The following is a 12,482-nucleotide window of genomic DNA, read 5'->3' on the forward strand; positions in this document are numbered from 1 at the left end:
ATAAAAAGGGTGAAAGCTTTATAGAATCAGCTCTATTTTCCCCTCCTCGTACAGGCACTTGCTTATCACTGTACTTTTCCTGAAAGATCAAAAATAAAGTCTTCCTGGATTTGGAGCAGTAAAAAGTTGTTTTTATTGCAGAAATGTGACACAGTAGGAGTTAATGTAAACCCCATTATTTTGGTTCTTTATGGTGCAGCTGCCTTGCCATATTTAATACTGCACTGTTATCAATATTGTGCAAAGGTTTTGGTACAAATTGAGATTAGTAAGTAACAGTGAGATCACACCAATAGCAATAATCCAAAGTAAATTACCTCTTCTCCCTACCATTCTTTGCCTTTGCATCTCTGCTGTGGCTGAATTATGAAATGCTCTAGGCTATGCATTTCCTTGAGGTGACTGCAATTCTGCAGTAGCAAGCATTTCTGCCCTTTAGCTGTTAATCACATGGTTCTCCAAACAAGACAGCAAACCACTAGGAATGTCATCTGCATCCCACCCTACTGGGAATTTAACAGTTTTATGAAGACAAGAAATATTTTTCTTGGCTGATATTTTATAATGGAAAATTATAATAATAATGCTGTGCTTTTAAAATATGTTTTTCTAACCTTGGAGTCTGAACACTGTATATCACCTACTTTTAATTGTTTGAAAAGGTCTGTATTATCCTTAAGAAAAGACAATAACACAAATTAAAATGGATTCTCAGCCAATGCAGTCCAGAATTCCTCAGCTTTATTTAAATGGATGATCAGTCTTGTTTTCTTCAGCCCAACTGTGTGACCATTACTCGAGGGGCAAATAGAGTGTTAGCACCTTTTGATAAATAATCACTTAGCTATCAAGGATCCAAATTACTCAATCTGAGATGTTTTACTTTGTAAAGCAGCAAAGGAAGGTTTCATACCTTTGTAACTCTAGCATGTGTTTCAAGCAGGCATCTGAAGGTACATATTCAGTGTATTTGAACCTGTTGGGTCACTGTCTCCTTTTCTTTTCTTTTCTTTTCTTTTCTTTTCTTTTCTTTTCTTTTCTTTTCTTTTCTTTTCTTTTCTTTTCTTTTCTTTTCTTTTCTTTTCTTTTTTTTTTTCTTTTCTTTTCTCTTTTTTCTTTTTTCTTTTTCTGTTTGTTCATTTTTTCTTATAACATTTTCCCATTTTTTTCGAGTTTCTACTTTCTGCTTCCTTCCCTCTTCCTCTTTTTTTTTCCCCAGCAGTGTATTTGAACCTGTTGGGTCACTGTCTCCTTTTCTTTTCTTTTCTTTTCTTTTCTTTTCTTTTCTTTTCTTTTCTTTTCTTTTTTCTTTTTTCTTTTTTCTTTTTTCTTTTTTCTTTTTCTGTTTGTTCATTTTTTCTTATAACATTTTCCCATTTTTTTCGAGTTTCTACTTTCTGCTTCCTTCCCTCTTCCTCTTTTTTTTTCCCCAGAATTATTGTGGTTTTGTGTTTTTCAAAATTGTCTACCTGGAAGCAAAACAAACACTAGCTTGCTTTCTTTCAAAAGAAGATTTTGGTTGAGGCAGTAATAAAACACTTGTGGTGAGCAGTAAGGAGCCCTTGCAAGGCCCCTTAAGCCTTGGCTTTAAGGGACCCATAAGCAAGGGTTCACTGCTTAAAAAATTATTCACAAAGTAAGCGTATCAGTGAAATGCACCAAAAGCAAACCTCCCAGAGTGCTTCTCTCCAAGCTGTTATTTAAAGATTTTGGGTTGCTTCAACCCACATGTCTTTGAACAGAGCTTCTGAGGATGTCTGGGTTAAAGCTGCCCTCTGTTTTACTTGAGGACAGTCTGCTCTCCCACTTTTTCAGCTACTAGCCTGCAGACAGGAAGATAAAAACCAACCTTGTATCACATGTGCAGGGACTGCAGCTTACTGGGAAGGCCCTGGACCTGCAAATGCCCATCAGACTTACCATATTCAGGACCGTCATTAAATCAAAGGGAAATTTCTCATGAATGGCCTTCCCACAAGCTCTTCATGCTGATGATTTGCAAGACACATTCACTTCCAGTGTTAGAAGATGAAACCTGATGGGGACGACTGCCTTCTCTGCATGAACATGTAAAGGCAGGGACCTGGGGGAATGGTTCTTTGTGTTTTCACTTCTCCTGCTTGGCAAGTGAGAGGTGCCTTTTGACTGAAGAGCTGGGAAAACCAGCCCCTTCTCCAGTGTCCTGATGTTATGGCTAAGGCACCAAAGGGATTTGGGAGAAACATGATGAAGGCAGCAAGAGCCACCCATGCCTGCTCTGTATTTCATGAATCTCCACACTCCAGGTGTTTGTCTCCCTGTTGGTCCTGCACTGCAGTTCCTGCACCTGCAATGGCTCTGCCACACTGAGCTGGGACTTGCCACCTCTCATATGTGCCACTTGCAGTGGAAGAAGAAGAGATGGGAAGAGCTGGCTGAGTCTGCTCCAATTACTTCAGCTTCAGTAACACTGCTGAGGCTCTTCAACAGCTGCCTGCAGCCTGCTTATCACTGTGCTTGCTTATCACAGCGCTGACAGGCATTTTGATCCTGAGTAAGTAGTGTTGCAAGAAATTTGGGATGTTGGGTGTGAGCTTGTCTGTTCCAGTGAGCTTAGAAGGTCCTGATCCCCCCATCACACGAAGTTTATAAGGCAGCTGGAAAAAGTTTAGAGATGGGCAACAAAGATGATCAAAGGTACAGCAAGGCTCTATATGAAGGATGACTAAGCTAGGACTTTTGTATTTGGAAAGGAGATAAAGGAGGAGGAGGTGATAGATTTACAAAAACAATCTTGAGTGGCATGGAGAGAATGAATAGATTGATTTTTTACTCTTTTCCAGGACATGAGGTGGGAGACATCAGATTAAGTTAATAAAACAGTAGGGCTCCAAACCAAACATCTCAGCCAGCTGACCCATGGATCTCCTTGACAAAGGATGGTGTGGGTGCTAAAGGTTTTAGGATTTCAAGGACAGACAAGAGATTTAATATAAGAGTAATCCCCTGGGAGTATTAACTACATACAGAAACCACAACCTCATCAGGAGGCTCCTGTTCTGAAAATGTCTGGAAACTGGGGGAGTGTTACAGGGAGTTTTTCATATATGCCTGTTCACTAGGCATCCACTGTTGGTGTGGTGGGAAGCAGGGTAGAAGGATCTTCAGTCTGACATTTTACAGATTTTCTTCTGTTCTTCACAGCAGTGAAAAGTCTGCAAAGCTGTACAAACTACGAGCAGGGTTTAGCTCACTTAACTTTAACCCTCAGAAAGTAGAGGCTCTAGTCACCCATCTCCCAGAAATCAGTGGCACGCAGGGCGTACCACCTGCCCTAAGATAGGTGTCCAAAAGGACAGATGAATCACCATTTCCAGCTACCTTTGATTTCTGCTTTCCCAGAGAGTCTGGACAGCTGTCTAGTGCTGGATGAGTAGTTTCTTTCTAACTTTAGTAAATCTTATTTGAGTGAGACTGATCCTGTTTAAAGAGGGTTTTGGCAGTAGGTTTAAGGCCTTTTTCTGCAAGGTTTTAAATGGCACTGTGTTAAGGCTAGCATTTATTAGATGTGTCCTTTGAAAAAAGCTCCTTGAGCATGACTGGGAATTCCTCTCTTCAAAGGTCAGTGGTCTGCAGCAACAAAACCAATCAAGCTGTACCTGGGGTCTGAGAAGCTCTATTTCAGAGTGTGGGACTTCTGACATTTCACTGCCTATTTAGACACTGCATCTGAAACCAATTAAAAGGAAGGTGACTGATAGCTGAGAGACAGAGATTACTGGCTTGTGTTGTACTGTCCAGAAACATTACATGACCATTCCCAGCTGTTGTTCCAGCATGGGGTACACCAGCTGTCTCATCAACTCACACCATGGAGTAACAGCACAGAAATCTTCTGTATTATCCTGCCATAAGAAAACAACTCCTACTGACAAGACCCCAAAACCAAAAAAGAATATCTTAAAAGCTAATTTTTTTTGCTTCCTCTGATTACATTTTACCTTCCAGGAAGCAGATGTAAACACAGTCCACATTCATTCCAGCTTTGTAATCACCAGCCTTTGTTTTTGTAAATGTATCTAAGCTGCTAACTTCATTTTCACAGCACTTAAATTACTTGGAAAATTTTTTCTCATCCAGATTTCCAATATGTAGTGTGACAGACTTTGGCACTATTGGAACAGTGTACCCTTCCTGCCTTCTGTGGATGCTTCTGTGGATGTGTTAATCATTACAGCACAGCTTTCCAAACCAATCAGATATTGCTGAATGTTTTATACACCTTAATGAAAGTGAAATATATACTTTTTTTTCAGTTCTGCCTTTTAAAGGGATTTTGACATTGAAGATCTAAAACAAATTTGTACCAGAATTTAGATTTCATAGGGACAGACCTCGTAAAATCCAAGATTAGCAAAAATAGCCCCATTCTATTTTCCTTTTCTAAATTTGACTGGATGTAATTCTTTAAATGTATAACCAGTATCTTGTCAAGACAAAGCTACTGTATTTGATCCCAACTATGAAACTGGCAGGATATGGGTTACTACAGCAAAATGCAGAAATGAGGAATCCACTTTCACCAGCTTGCCTGAGGAAAAGGCTAAACATTTCAAAACTGTACTTTAATTGTAGTTGAATTTAAAAAATACTAGAAGTTATTTGGTATTGAGATATGGAAATAATAATATCTCTGAATACTAATGTTTCAGGGTCTTACAGTGTCATAAACCCAGAAAAATGCCACTGAATACATCTAAATTCTGCTGATATAGAACTGGTGGAAGGGTAGAGTCAGATCTGAGGTCTTTTTTACCTGCTATGTTTAACCTGGCCAGACCTTTACCTACTATGGTCATTGCTGTGTGTGCAAAGCTCAGACATCAGAGCTTTTTGTCTAGAGGATATGAGGCAACACTATCCTTAGGTAAAGGGAGCCCTAAACACATTCAAAGGCTACACAGTGTGGGAGAAACTCATAATTTAAGCCAGTGTGGGTGGCTGAATACTCTGAATATGTTTATGCATCTTTTAAAAATTATGAGCTGACAGCATTGTAGCTTACCTACTGCCCTGAATGCTATTTCATGCTGTCCTTGATCAAGGCTGCCTGGGGGAGGTAAGGCTTGTTGAATGACTAAGAGCCAGCAGTATTTAGACACCTTCCTCCCCTTCACTTCAGTTAAAATTAGGCACAGAAATGCCTTTGTGGGTTTGGACCTGGCGAGCAGTGAGATATGGCAGAGAATCAAAGTGACCTGCAGGAGCAGCGTGGCAGCCGAGTGGTTGCAGCGGGTGTTTTGTGGCAATGCTGGTGGCAGATGTACCGAAGGAATTGTCTCTGGATGCACCACGGCTGTTCTCCTCTTCGTGCAGAAGCCCTTGCTCACCTGAGGCTGATGCTGACTCTCTAGGATGGATGAGAATTACAGCTGACCAAGTATCTTGTGCTAGCCGTCCCGTCAGCTCTCTGAAGAAAGTGTTTTCTTAGAAGCATTTCTAGAAGTCCTCTGCAACTTGCAGAGGTGGTGAGGCACTTTTTAGGAATTTGCACAGTGAGACTGCGAGCAGCCAGACAAGGGTTGGACAGTGTACAAAGAGAGCTTCCAAGAAAGAAGGCTAATATCAACAAATACAGGTCAGATACGCATAATCATTTATCTGCTCTAGGCACACTAACAGTAAACCAGCTGCAAACATATGCAGATGACATGCTGAGTGTACTTCAAAGGCTTTTTACAATTCCCTAGCTTGGACAGAAGCAAGGCAATGTGGGCACCAAGATAGACACAGAAATCTTCCCCAGACAACCATTTCTTAGCCTGGCATTGCATGTTGATTACTCCCTTTCAGAAAAGGAGAGCTGCCATGATTACCTGGTTTTCTTGCTGTTATAATTGACACTAAGCTACATGGTTTTTATGGTTGCATTTAATTTTCAAGTCTAAAGGAAGGGAGAGAAGCCTAGGGCAGGGAAAGGTGAGACATGGGTTTTAGCTGAAATAATCTGTAGGGCTGGGCAATTTAGATAGAGCCATCAAATATCCAGTGTAAGGATTGGGAAAGTTCCTTGCTGTTTTCAGAGGCTGCTTTGGACAATGTGCTGGAAGTTTGTGTAAGGGGCAGGCTGTCCCGCTGCCCTTGCAGGGTCATCATCCTACAGCCATGCTGGCGGCAGAGAGACACAAGCAAGCACACTGAATGGTTAAAGGCTGGCCTGCAAGGCCAGGAGCTGGGCAACATGGCAACAAGAGTCATGCCTGCTGGGAGGGCCATGTCCCTGTTAACCCTGTTCAGAAACTGCCATCTCACTTTGCAAACTCTCTGAGGGTTTGTTGTGAGCCTTCTGTGGCAGTGACGTGCACCTGGGCTCATAAACACTATGTACCACCTATGAATCAGCACTGACATGATTAAGTCTTAGTGAATTATCTTTTTTTTTTTCCAGACAGATCAAAGATTCCTTACAAATCTCTTTCAGGTGTAGTTCCAGTATATTTTCCATACTGAATACAGCTACAGATTTCCGATCTTACCAGAAACAAATGTGCCACAAGGGCTGTGTACAAGGACAGGTAGCAAATAGTGCTGCAAATCCCAAATAAATGTCATCATAAATATCTGTTGATTTTGGAGCCGTGTAAAAATGACAACTGAGCTCAGATTCAGCCAAAAAAAAAAAAAAAAAAAAGAAAAAAGCTTCTAAAAGAAAAAAACCTTGTGTATGTATAAAACTTTTCCTGGGATTGTGATTTTTCCAAAGTGCTGTGAGCTGAAAGTTGTTTTTCATTCAACAGCTACAGCTGTGACTCCAGCTGTCCCTCCTGAATGTTATTTGATTCAGGAAGCCTTTCATGCTGAGGACTGACCTTTCAAAGGGATTCATATTGTATGTTACCCCTTTTTGTGCTTCATTATGTATATCCTGATGAGCTGAGGGTGGTGGCCCAGTGATAAATTGCTAGCAAGTGATAAATTGCTAGATAACCTACTCATTAGTTGGAAGACTTGTATGTAAAGTAGAGAAGAAAGAAATGTGAAGAGCAAGGACTGTTAGTGGAAGCTGGTAAGAGGTCCTGTAGAACAGGATTAAAATGAGTGAGTCTCAACCTGACCATATGAGTCGATGTAGTTCATGCTGCCTTTTGGAAGGGATGGCTGGACATTCCCACCACAACTGGAAAGTTTTCTTCTTTAGCTCTTTGCACATGTGAACTTTTGTGCTTAGGAGTGTGTAAATAGATTGCTCAGCCTGTGTGTATCTCTGTAAATCTGTGCTATTATAATCTTAAAATGAATAGCAACACTGTCTGCTATGTGGAAAAAACCCTCTTTTCCTTGGGCAAGCAAGGGATGGGTATTTGGTTGATGCTGACTCCAGCGTGGCTTGAGATGCAGTTTGATATGTAAGGCCAGGCAGTACAGTAGTGCCACCTTCTACCTAAGGAAGGCTCTCTTCCTTGTTGAAGAAACCCTTCATTTTAGTAAGACTGCAGAGTGCACTGGGGTTGATCATCCTTTCCTGCCCAAGATAAAAGCATTGCACTTGTTTGTTACCTGTGAATGCTGGCAAAATACCTGGAGATAAATGTTGCAGTTTCTGGCACTAAATTTTGGAGTTCTTGAGACTGCAAATGCTTTTCAAGGTGTGCATAGCTGGTGGAAGCCACACCTCTGCCTTAGCTGGCCAAAGCTCATATTTAGTACCTATCAAAACTTAGTTCTTGAAAACTGCCCCCTGAGGGAAACACTTAATTAGCTGGGCTTTCCTGAAATGGATAGGTGCAAATGGGTCAATTTAATTACTTAATGTAGCAGTCTTCCCATGTAGGCATTGAGGATTCTCTTGTCTAAAACTGTTTCTCACAGAACTAGGACTTCTGGTCAATCAGGGCTGGCAGTCACTGTGAAATTATCTGTGTTTTTGCTGGTATTGGAGTGAGATTGTTCTCTTGCCATCGTTTTTTGGCAGCACAAGCTACATGTGCAAAAGAGACAATAGTGGAGTCAGACACAGACTTATGGATCCTCTGTGGCTGTCTCCACACCTATGAAAAGAAAATGCCTGATATTAGCAATGACACACCAACTTTGGGAAGTGTTCCAGGAGTTGTCCCTGAAGCATCCAAGGGAGGTAAGAGTTAAGTATATGCTCCAGGAAACAGAAGGACAAACACAAAAAGCATGTCAAGCCCAGGTAGCCAGTCTGCAAAGATGCTGTGCACAGAATAAGCATGGGAGGAACCACAGCAGATATGCTGAGGCTTTCACAGCTTTGTCTGCAGTGGGAGATTAATCTAGACTTCTGTACTGTGCCTACAATACAAGGCTGGGATCAGGTAACCTTCTACCTCTTTCTGCAGAGGTTCCCATCTGCAGTGACTGTAGCCTGGAGGAGTTTGTACCATCTGCAGTGGACCATCATGAAACAGTCTAAGCCACAGAAAACTGTTTATTTAGCTATTGAAGCGCTGGTATTTGGCAGCAAATACTTTTATTTACAGTCAGTGCATCAACAGCTCACCAGAGGAAGCAACGATTGTTCTCAAGACAGTGATTTGGAAGGTCCATCACTGCAAAACTTTAGCACCATTCACACATGGATATGCGGTGATAGTAGTGTTTTATGCCCAAAGTTACTTTAGTGCTGCAGACAGCTGTATTTCAAATTCTTGGGCCGTGGAGTAGCATTGTGACAGTTAGTAATATATTAATGTAGATCAAAAAATACTTCTGAATATCTGTTGGGGCCCTTCCCCTGCCATGTGGTCCTGGGAGAGGGGCCCTGGGGGGAGACACGGGGTTTCCCTAGGCCCTGGTCAGCCTCATTCCCCATTGGTTGTTTTGTGTTCCCCTGTGCGGGCAAGGTCCCTCGGGTCCCGTGATTGCCTCAGTTCCTGGGCAGAGCTCCGGCCATGCGGCTGGAGAAATAAAACATCTCTGAAACATCTATCAAGAATCGGTCCATATATATTTCTTTTCCATGGGCCTCATTGTTTGATATGTGTTGCAGTATCCACACTGTAACAAATATCTGTGCCTAGCAAACACTGTTGGTAGGGTGAGGGGGAAGTGACACTGAGGACTTGTAACAGCCAACTTTCCAGACAGTCTCTTGTATCATTCAGTAAAGGGTCACTAATACCAATTCTTATTACTATTTTCTAGCTGTGTACAAAAACATCTTAAACCCCTTCAATGACCTTGAAGTGAGATACAGTTTGAAGTTTTTGTTTTCCCAATAGAGCAATGGAGAGACCTGAAAGGGGAGAAGCCAATAAAATGACAAGCTTTTTGCGTGATCCAATGGAGGGGTTTTCAGCCACTGGGAGCTGGCAGAAGGGGGTTTTACCCCTCATGTGCCAACACAAAGAAGCCTGGTGGTCAACGCTGAAACCCCTCTGGAAGATGGCACTCAGTGCCCAGCACACAGTGAAAACGGGGCAGAGCTCCTCACCCAAAAGGGGCTGTATCTTTCTGTCGCTGTTTAGCAGGCACACAGGTGAAGGGAAAGAAGTAAAGAGAGGGGACTCTCCGTATGTGCTCCACGCAGGTTTATTCCCATGAAATCACAGGGACTAAGAGGCCAATTGGTGGGAGGGTTCAGGGATCTTACACTGGGTACAGAATAGGTGGGGAAAGGGATCTCAGCCAATGGGATAGAGACAAGCAGGTGGGATTGACAGGAAGGGAACCAATGGGAACAACACATAGGAGGGACTCAGGGAAGGATCCAATGGGGTGTCAAGGAACAAGGAACTTTCTAGAACTAATACATATTAAAGAAGGAAAATGAATATACATAACTTCATACATAACACAGGGAGACAAAGTATTAACCAATCAGGGGAAAACATGCAAAAAGCAAAACAAGGGAGTCATGGGTTCTCAGCATGACTGCAAAATTACATGCTAAACTTGGGTCGCTAACCACCACAGGTGGTTGTCTTAAGTTCTCCTCAGGAAAAAGAGTAGCTACAGCCACCTGCACTGCTACAGTCCAAGATAATCTTCATCTGAACATTAGAAGCAGGAACATCATGTTAAGAACGGGGTGAGAACAATTGCTTTGAGGATGAAAGGACAGAAACTGGTTTCCAGACATCAAAAATGATACTGTGGACTCCCACTCTAAGTCAGGATACTTATAGCAATACAGTATGTGCTGTAGAGGTGGGAAGAACAGTAGATAGGAGGAATAGGAATAAATTACCAATATCAGAGGAGGTGAGCGCTTGTTCTAGATTGTGTAAATCCATGCCAGGTAATGTGTCCTTGTACATCTATCTTTTGATGAAAATAACGTTTTAAGAACTTCCTGCTCTCTTCCCATGCACAGAGCACTATTTACATCCACACACCCCCCTCATCCCCTTCCTCTCCACCTTGGTTGGGCTACATTGATGTTTAGGAGGCCACTGGGGAACTGGACGAGTGAATTGATCAGAAGCCTTTAAAAGTCCTTGCCAAAAAAAGCATAAAACATCCCTGTTCCTGAGCTAGTGGCCCCTACCTATGTTTGCAAGGTACTATTACTTCCAGTCCAAAGTCTCTGTGTGGAGCTTGCACATTCTTCCTCAGCCTGGATCTAGCTTGGGGTGCCAGCACAAGGTGCAGATAAACCTGGTTTATCCCATGTGCTGGCCACAGAATTGTCCATACAGATCCTGACTGCCTTTGTAAGATCAGGCCCATCTTCTATTAAAGGCACCTTAAATTATCCTGCTTTCCTGTGCGTAAGGGTTCTCCTGACAGAACTTCTTCTTGGGACATCTTTTCCTTAGAACTTTGGTTAGTAGGGACATGTATAAATACGCACATAATCCCAGGACTGGAAGCTTTGTGGATGCTGTGCACACAAGCCAAGCCTGTTACTGGGAGTTACAAGTATCCCATGAAAATAAGCAGCATCACAGTAGCAGGCAGTGATCTGGTAGTCCATACAAGGTGGGATTTCTTCTGCCCCTCCTCATCCCCATTTAAGGTTCCTCGAAGTAAAAGATACAGTGATATATTTTTGCTGTTTTCATCAGCAATTCAACCACACGAGTTTCAGCTAGCTTAATATAAAATTTTTGTTGGTAACTTGTGTTTTGAGTAGTTGTCACCATTTTTTTAAATGACAACATCTATAAAAAACTTGATACCCTTAGAAATACAATATCTACAGAGAAAAGCCCCCATATGAAGTTTGCTCAGGGTATTTCAAAGAAAACATGGTTATTGCAGTAACTGTTGATTCAAAACTCTTCACATGTGGGAAAGTTTAGCTGAAGAAAGAACAGTTCATACATATAAAGATAGACATCTATAAAAATAGGTATACAACTTGACCATTTAAACTCCTAATCATGAGTTTAAATAGTGAGGTCTAGCTCATTTCCTTTTCCCAGTATTTCATCTGCAGATATATGGGCGTAAACTCTAGGAGAGAGATTCGGTTTACGTGTTCTATCCTGCTCCATCTGGCCTTTTAAGAAGGCTCACACTCAAGGTGGTTATCTCTTGGGATGGCACATCTTCATATGGTGGTGATAGCTTGTTTCCTTCTAAAGTATTTTTCTACTGTGGTTCTGTGTTTTAGAGGAGCCAATTAAAAGCATGCTCTTGGCAGGACATGACTAGCTTTTTCAGCATATTATTAGCTTATCAAGGCTGGAACTTGCTAGATAAGCTCTGTTGCAGTATATGCCTAGATCATGCCTCTGAGGCTTTTAAATGCACTGTAACTTAATGCTGACTATCAGTAGTATAGTAGTTTCTATACTAAGATTTAAACACTGGAAGATTTGGCTTTTTACTGGCTTCACTAGAAAGTTATGAAGAATTACATGCCAGAACTTAATTTATTTTTTTTTCTTCAAGTTTAGGCCTTATTTTAAGAATTCTATATTTGCTTCATGCTGAGGTCTATGTGCACAAAAATTGGTGCATGGGGAACCACATCCTGCCAAGGGGCAGCCCCCAAAATCTTTGCTGCCCCGGGTTAAGAATTGGGGGTGGATGTGTGGGGGCCTCACCTTGTGCAAAAGCTGGCCATGACCCACATGTAGATGAGCAACCATTGCTCTCCAGTGCTCTTTTGGCTTGGGATGTTGAAAAAGAGCTGAGTGGTGTGTCCAGGAATAGGATGTTAGAGTGGACTCCACAGCAGGACAGAGATAAGGGACTGGGAAGGGCTGGGTGGCTGCTGCTGGTGGTAATGTACTCGGTTGTGACATCATCTAAGTAAAGGATTTCCAAACCTATATGCCCAGTATAAGGGCATGTCAAAGGATCTTGGGATGTAAAGTTGTAGTGGTTTGTAACCAAAATACTCATTACTGTTTACCTTCTGTGAGATAAGAATTAGGAGAAACGCAAAACAGGCACTAAACTTGAAAGAATACAAAGAAGTTTATTAACAGACCTAAAAGAGGAAAAAATCATACCACACCTTCAGAACTCTTCTCCTCCCCCCACCTTTCTCCCTTCTCCCAGTGACAATGTAAAAAGACAACCCT

The 12,482-nt window shown here is 41.9% G+C and overlaps 1 long non-coding RNA gene across 2 annotated transcripts in view; it reads left to right on the forward strand.

The window, feature by feature from the left end:
- Positions 1-1,458: 1,458 nt before the first annotated feature.
- Positions 1,459-12,482, forward strand: part of LOC108445483 — a 40,104-nt gene continuing 29,080 nt past the window's right edge. For both annotated transcript variants that reach the window (XR_001860358.1, XR_001860359.1), the window contains exon 1: positions 1,459-2,533. This is a non-coding gene — a long non-coding RNA (uncharacterized LOC108445483). The remainder of the gene's footprint in view (positions 2,534-12,482) is intronic.

This window comes from Corvus brachyrhynchos, unplaced genomic scaffold (genome assembly GCF_000691975.1).
Source record: "Corvus brachyrhynchos isolate BGI_N302 unplaced genomic scaffold, ASM69197v1 scaffold331, whole genome shotgun sequence".
Classification (NCBI taxonomy): domain Eukaryota; kingdom Metazoa; phylum Chordata; class Aves; order Passeriformes; family Corvidae; genus Corvus; species Corvus brachyrhynchos.